General features: G+C 39.2%; 1 long non-coding RNA gene across 1 annotated transcript; it reads right to left on the bottom strand.

Annotated features, from left to right (window-relative positions):
• Positions 1–3039: 3039 nt before the first annotated feature.
• Positions 3040–4801, bottom strand: LOC104948621 (uncharacterized). Its single transcript, XR_798713.1, has 4 exons — positions 4721–4801; positions 4475–4586; positions 3197–3218; positions 3040–3109 (listed from the first exon to the last, which is right to left on the bottom strand). It is a non-coding gene; the product is annotated as an uncharacterized lncRNA (long non-coding RNA).
• Positions 4802–6041: the final 1240 nt, after the last annotated feature.

Genomic DNA, 6041 nt, shown 5'->3' with positions numbered 1-6041 from the left:
TCTATGAAAGAGCCAAGAAATACGTGAGTGAAAGGTATGACTTCTCTGAGAACAGCTTTCATAGTAAAGTGTCAAAGCTTGGCCTCACAACTGCTGTGTCCTATGGAGAATACAGTGATGCAGTCCAAGCCTGCAGCCTGAAAGACATTGACATGGATGGACTCTATGAGGAATATGGCATGGTGGAAGCTATTCTCAGCTCTTCAGAAATGGAAGGATGCCACAGTGAGGAGCGGTATCTGAAACTGTTTTCCAAAGCAGAAGTCCCACTTGTGAATCTGAGGAAGATCAGCGCCTACATCTTCTCCATCCCATGTAGCAATGCACATACAAAACGTGTGTTCTCAATGATGACCTCAGCATGGAGAAATGAGAGAAATCGTCTGGATGTGGACAGTGTCAAGGCAGAGCTGCAAATCTGTGTCAACTTCACATTTGAGTGCACAGACATGTACCAGAGACTCCTTACAAACAAAAAACTCTTGGAAGCAGCCAGGAAAGGGCAAAAGTATCGTAAATAGACATTCAACTTGTGGTTAGTACACTAGAGTCTTATTGTGTTTTGAGTGTGAAGGATTCAGTGAAGCCAGGATAAAAACTAAAAGATAATCCCAAAGTGTCCTCCTTTTTGGTGTTATGGAAATGGCCACCCTAACGCTAACCCAAGCTTTAACATTCATTACGTAGCTGATTAAAATCATTAACACATAAATAAAGTACTCAAATTTCACTTACCGCAAAACCGCATTCATGCACCGTCTGTTCCAACCGCAGAGCGAGTCACAATAGTCCGATATGTAAGCATGAAGAACAAACAACCACGGCCGGATCAAGTTGTGTTCCCTGGACAAACTGAGCAGGCAGAGTCCCTGTAGCTTCACGGAGCAGCTAGCAGAGAGACAAGAAACTAGCAGCAGCAGTGATTGAACGGAGCTGTCACTCAATGTGACCACTCCCTAATTTATGCATAACTTTAAGGCTTAATATTAATTAAACAGATGAGTTGAGAAAAAATTCACCCCCCCAATCCATATTCATGAAGGGGGGATCTAACTATACAGAGAATATGGTTTGTTGAACCACGATGTAAACATGTTTATTTCTGCTGTAAAGTTGGGCATTTTAACATTGGGGTCTATGGAAATTGCTCCCTTCTGCAGACTGCTCCTACTGGCCACGAGATGAACTGCAGTGTGTTGCACTTCCATATTGGCGTCCCGGCTCTTCCCAAGGGTTTGCCGCTTGGTCCAGCAGCAGCAACGAACCAGCAGAAGAAACATCAAAGAAGCAGCATTGGTGCAGCCATAAAAAGCTGGAGAAGCGGCCGGTGAGAGACAAACTGTGTGGTTAGTTAAGAGTCATACAACTTGCCGTTCGTGGCGCACGTTAGAACGTGCGTTCTAGTTCAGTGTCATTTGTTTGATGTCCTCAAGCTAAAGTAATATGATTGTTGATTTAAAAACGAATGTGATTTACTTATTGAGAGATGTAGATTGATAAAAACGGTTTCAGTGTTCTATTATATTTGCATTTTTAATGAGACTGCATAAGTAAAAAACTGTTAAAAAACATAATTCATAAAAATACACTAAGAAAGTAAAAACAATATTCACAAGTGTTAAAAAGTACATGTAAAGCATGTATTTTTGCATTTATTATTTGATGTGTATTGTATTTACAGTAATTATTTTTCATTTAAGGTTTTTTACCTTACAACCTTACTACATAAGCTGTACTGCAACAACAAAAACGAAAGTAAAGAAGAACTCAAAAGAAACAAAGTTGTGGTCATTGTATGAGTGAAACCCAGTTAAAACCTCCTATGGACTGTACCATCCCTTTCAAGCGGGGAAACTGCAAATATACCCAAGGGCTTGACAGTGTCCATGCGACCACATTTGCCAGAATTTACTTTAGTTGATTATAAGTCTGGCAATGGATTAATGCAAATGAATTTCACTAATGTTGCATGTTTCTCAGAACTATTTTTGTAATTCATGCGCAAAACTGTTAAGCTCTTAATCTTTAAAAGAGACCAATTTTATTTGCTTTTATTTCTCACCAAATACCAAATCAAATGCCTTGCATGGGAAAACCTATAAGGCAAGAAACCTGTATTGTCTTTTTCAAGCCAGAAACTCAGCTTTTAGAAATCTTCTTTCAAGAAAACCATGTTTCAGTGTTGAGGTTTGGACAGGGAAACAGACATTTGGGCTTGTAACTTGTGAGCTGTTATTTGCTTTGTGAGGCATCAGAAATGGCCCATGTTACATGTCACTTGTTAGACGCTTTTATCCAAAGCGACTTACATACTCAATACTCGAACTTGCTATCCCCTGATTCAAAGTCTAGCACACTAACCACTGAGCCACAGCCTCCCCATGTGTAATGCTTTCAACTTTTTGAGGTCAGGACTTTTAAAGCGTTTACACATAATGACATTTCCATTAGCCTTTGTTGTCATTTGTCTGTTCTAATTGGCATTTTATCATGCAAATATGCAAAAGTAATATGGTGGATGTATGACATATTGTACCTGTTGAGCATCAGTATGTTATTGTTTTCATTGTGAACATTTGAGCACGCTAACAAAGTAATATGGTGAACAAGGTACTTTTTTTTAACCAGTTTAGCACGAGTTTGTCAGCGTCATCAGTGTCAGTAGTTAGCATGCTCACAGAGCAATATGGTGGACATAGATAGTACATATTGAACCTGTTAGGCATCAGTATGTTAGCATTATCATTGTGAGCATGTTGGCATGCTAACAAGGTGATGTAGTGAACATAGTACAGATTTTTCCTGTTTAGTATAAGTATGTTAACATTGCCATTGTGAGTATGTTGGAATAATAACATGGTGAACATGGTACTTATTCTGCCAGTTTAGCATCATCATTGTGAGTGGTAACATGCTCACAAAGTACCTGTGAATTATCAGTATGTTAGCATTATTGTGATATGTTAGCATTGCAGTTAGCATTGAGATAAAAACAAAGGCTGGCAGAGCTTGGTACTTTAAACAGTTAAACGTGTTTACCTTTATCATGGCAGGGTTGTAGCGTCTCCTTCTTGCTTTGAATGTTTTTCAGTGTTGCATTCAGCTTGTTCTGTTGAATCAAACAAAGTTGAATATGTATTAGGATACTTTTTAAACAGAAAAAGAGCAATATCAAATGAAGGCTTACATGACTTACCTCTTCCACACAGGTGGATGGTCTGCATGATGCCACAAAGAGAAACACACAAAGAAGCAGAGGGAAGCCAAGTTGAGGGAAAGACCAGTAATTCAGCAGGAGAAATAGAAAAGACAGACAAAAAGATGTAGAGAGAGGCCAGACAAGGTTATTGGTGTTACTTATTATAATACAAAATCTAATAAATTCAGCAAGTCTTTCCAGCAGGAGTTGGCATAGGTTCTCTAACAATTCCACCTGCATCACATGGCTGTGGCCTACAAAAACATACCCGGAGTGTCCCTGGATAGGTGTAACACAACAAAGTCTGGAATGCAGACTGCAGTATGTGTCTGTGTCTTTAGAATTTCATTATCCAGCTGTGTTTTCTGCCCTGTCACAAATATACATTTTCCAAAATGATTCCCAAGTGGGTCTGTATTCTCAGTGTGCCTTCATGTATTATTGATGTGTTGGATTCATCTGTTTGTCCACATATGAGATGAAATTTGAGTTAAATTACAGTAAGGGAAAATGACCACAAAAAGGTTTCTGTTAGACAGCAATAAAGGTAGGCTATTGGGAGGAAATGTAATGAGAGGAATCTTGTAAACGTGTTTATTTTGGAAGTTTGTGTTGTCTGTGTTGGACTTGGGTGTGGTAATCATAACATAAATCACTTTACAAAATACAAGTGCTGGACAGTGTGAAACGTCTGTTTTTTTGTTAAGTGTTGTATAGAGTGGTACAGTTATGACGTAATTTTGCTGGCTAAAATGGAAGATAGCATTGCAAGGGGTCCCTCAACGAATAATAATGGGTTTCCATTGGATTTCAAAATATTGCATAATATAAGATCTTTGGCTAACACACGTTATTACACGTTTTCTTCAGCGGAATAATCTCCACATATCATCACCAATCTTGTGATTTGTGAAGTGTAATGGCAATCGGCAGTTGTAAATAGCTAACATAATGCTATAAGCAAACATCAGGGTCACATGGCTGTGCATCACTACTGCTAAGCTAAAGTCATGTTGGGCGTAAAGATCTTTATTCAGGCATCTAACAAAGAGCACGTCAAAAAAAAACATTGACTTTTAGACTAGGGAACCAGTAGTAGTAGTACATTTGAACCCATTTCCAGGTTTTAGGACTCATGTTGCCAGTGCAATACTGTCATCAGAGGTGTGTGTCTGATGTTATGATCAGACATACATCTCTTTTGTGTCTGATCATAACATAAAAAGGCGGTATTTATATGAGAGCTTCATATATATGTAATGTGTTGTGGTATACCGATGATGTGTCCTGCAGATCTGGCTCAGGGTCTCAATGTGTTTCTGACCGATGCCGTCCGTCTCATCGGGCAAACAGCTTTCATCGCTTTTCTTCTCTTTCCACTGGCTCTCTGGGAAAACATGCCCATAAAATAAATGGACAATATCCACAATTTCTTTCTTTCTTTATATTGCACAGCCTTACAAATAGGCTTTTCATCACGGATAATATTTTATAGAGGAAGGAAACAAATGCATACAGTACCCCAGTTATCCTGCAGGGCGGCAAGGTTGGAGAGCAGACGTTCATGGTAGAGCTTCTCCAGCTGAAGGAACTGGATGGCCCACTGGTCTGGTTACATAATTAGTTAAAGAAACCAACTGAGATCAATCTTAACCTATAGAAGAAACTACAGTTTAAGTTGTTTTGTTTTGTTACTGTGTTTTACCACAAAGTCTGTTGTTTCTGTAAAACACGTGTGTAACCAACAGCTGTAAAATCCAAAACAGGGATTGTTAGTCACTTAGGATGAATAATGCATCAACTAAGATAAGAGATACATCATCTTGACACAAGAATTCCTCTTCCATATGCGGTCACTTTTTAAAGAAACTCTATTGTGCTATATGGGGTTTTCCTTTATTGTGTCATGTAGGTTTTTGTAAATTAGACCCTCCAGAAAAACGCGATTCTGCGATCGCAGAATTTACCGCATAATCAGCAAAATGGCGCATATTTTTAAAAGGCCGCATATTTATCAAAAGGCCGCATAATCCCCGCATTTTTCCACACAAAATTGAGAAGAAAAAAAAGTTGACTCGTCTTGACGTGACGTCATCAGCTCGCGCATCACAGAATGTAAACAACACTGTATAGAGTGAACGTGTGGAGCTCACACGATAGAGAAAACACCAAGATGAAAAAATGTAATCCATCTCATTTACCGACGAACATTTCCACTAAAGACCGGGCAAAAAGTGGGGGGAAACTATTCTGCACCCCGTGCAACTGCGTGTTGGAGCATAAGAGAAAATCGACAGGGACGACCCACTTTGATTCATTCAAACATTCGAAAATGCTTTCTGCTGCTGCGGACAAGAAAGCCAAACAACTCACGTTCAGCGAGGCATCAACCTCCAAAACCCTTTCGAGGGCTACAAGAAACGAAGTGAGTAGCCTACAAGATTGAAGCTGGTCAGATAACGAACGAGTAAATGAAAACGGAATGAGGCGGAGAAGTGCGTGTGTGTGTGTGTGTGTGCGTGTGTGTGTGTGTGTGTGTGTGAGAGATTAAAAAAGCCCAATTGCTTTTACAATAAATAAACATTGAATGTGTTTAATTGAATAGTAAAGGGGTTTAACGTTAGTGGCAGGTTGTGTGTGAGAGAGAATAAATAAGACAGCCCAATATTTTAAAAAATTGTTATTCTTTTTCCCCGCATATTTAAGCATATTTCGCAACTTTCCGCATATTTCGCAACTTCCCGCAATTTCACCGCATAAAATCACATAACAACCCCGCATGTTTAATCGCATAATCAAGGATTTTAGCCCGCATAATCAAGGAATTTAGCCCGCATAATAA

The sequence above is a fragment of the Notothenia coriiceps genome, unplaced genomic scaffold (assembly GCF_000735185.1).
Source record: "Notothenia coriiceps isolate Sejong01 unplaced genomic scaffold, NC01 NC01_scaffold00014700, whole genome shotgun sequence".
NCBI classification, from domain to species: Eukaryota; Metazoa; Chordata; class Actinopteri; order Perciformes; family Nototheniidae; genus Notothenia; species Notothenia coriiceps.
This window is presented reverse-complemented; position numbering and strand designations above follow the sequence as displayed.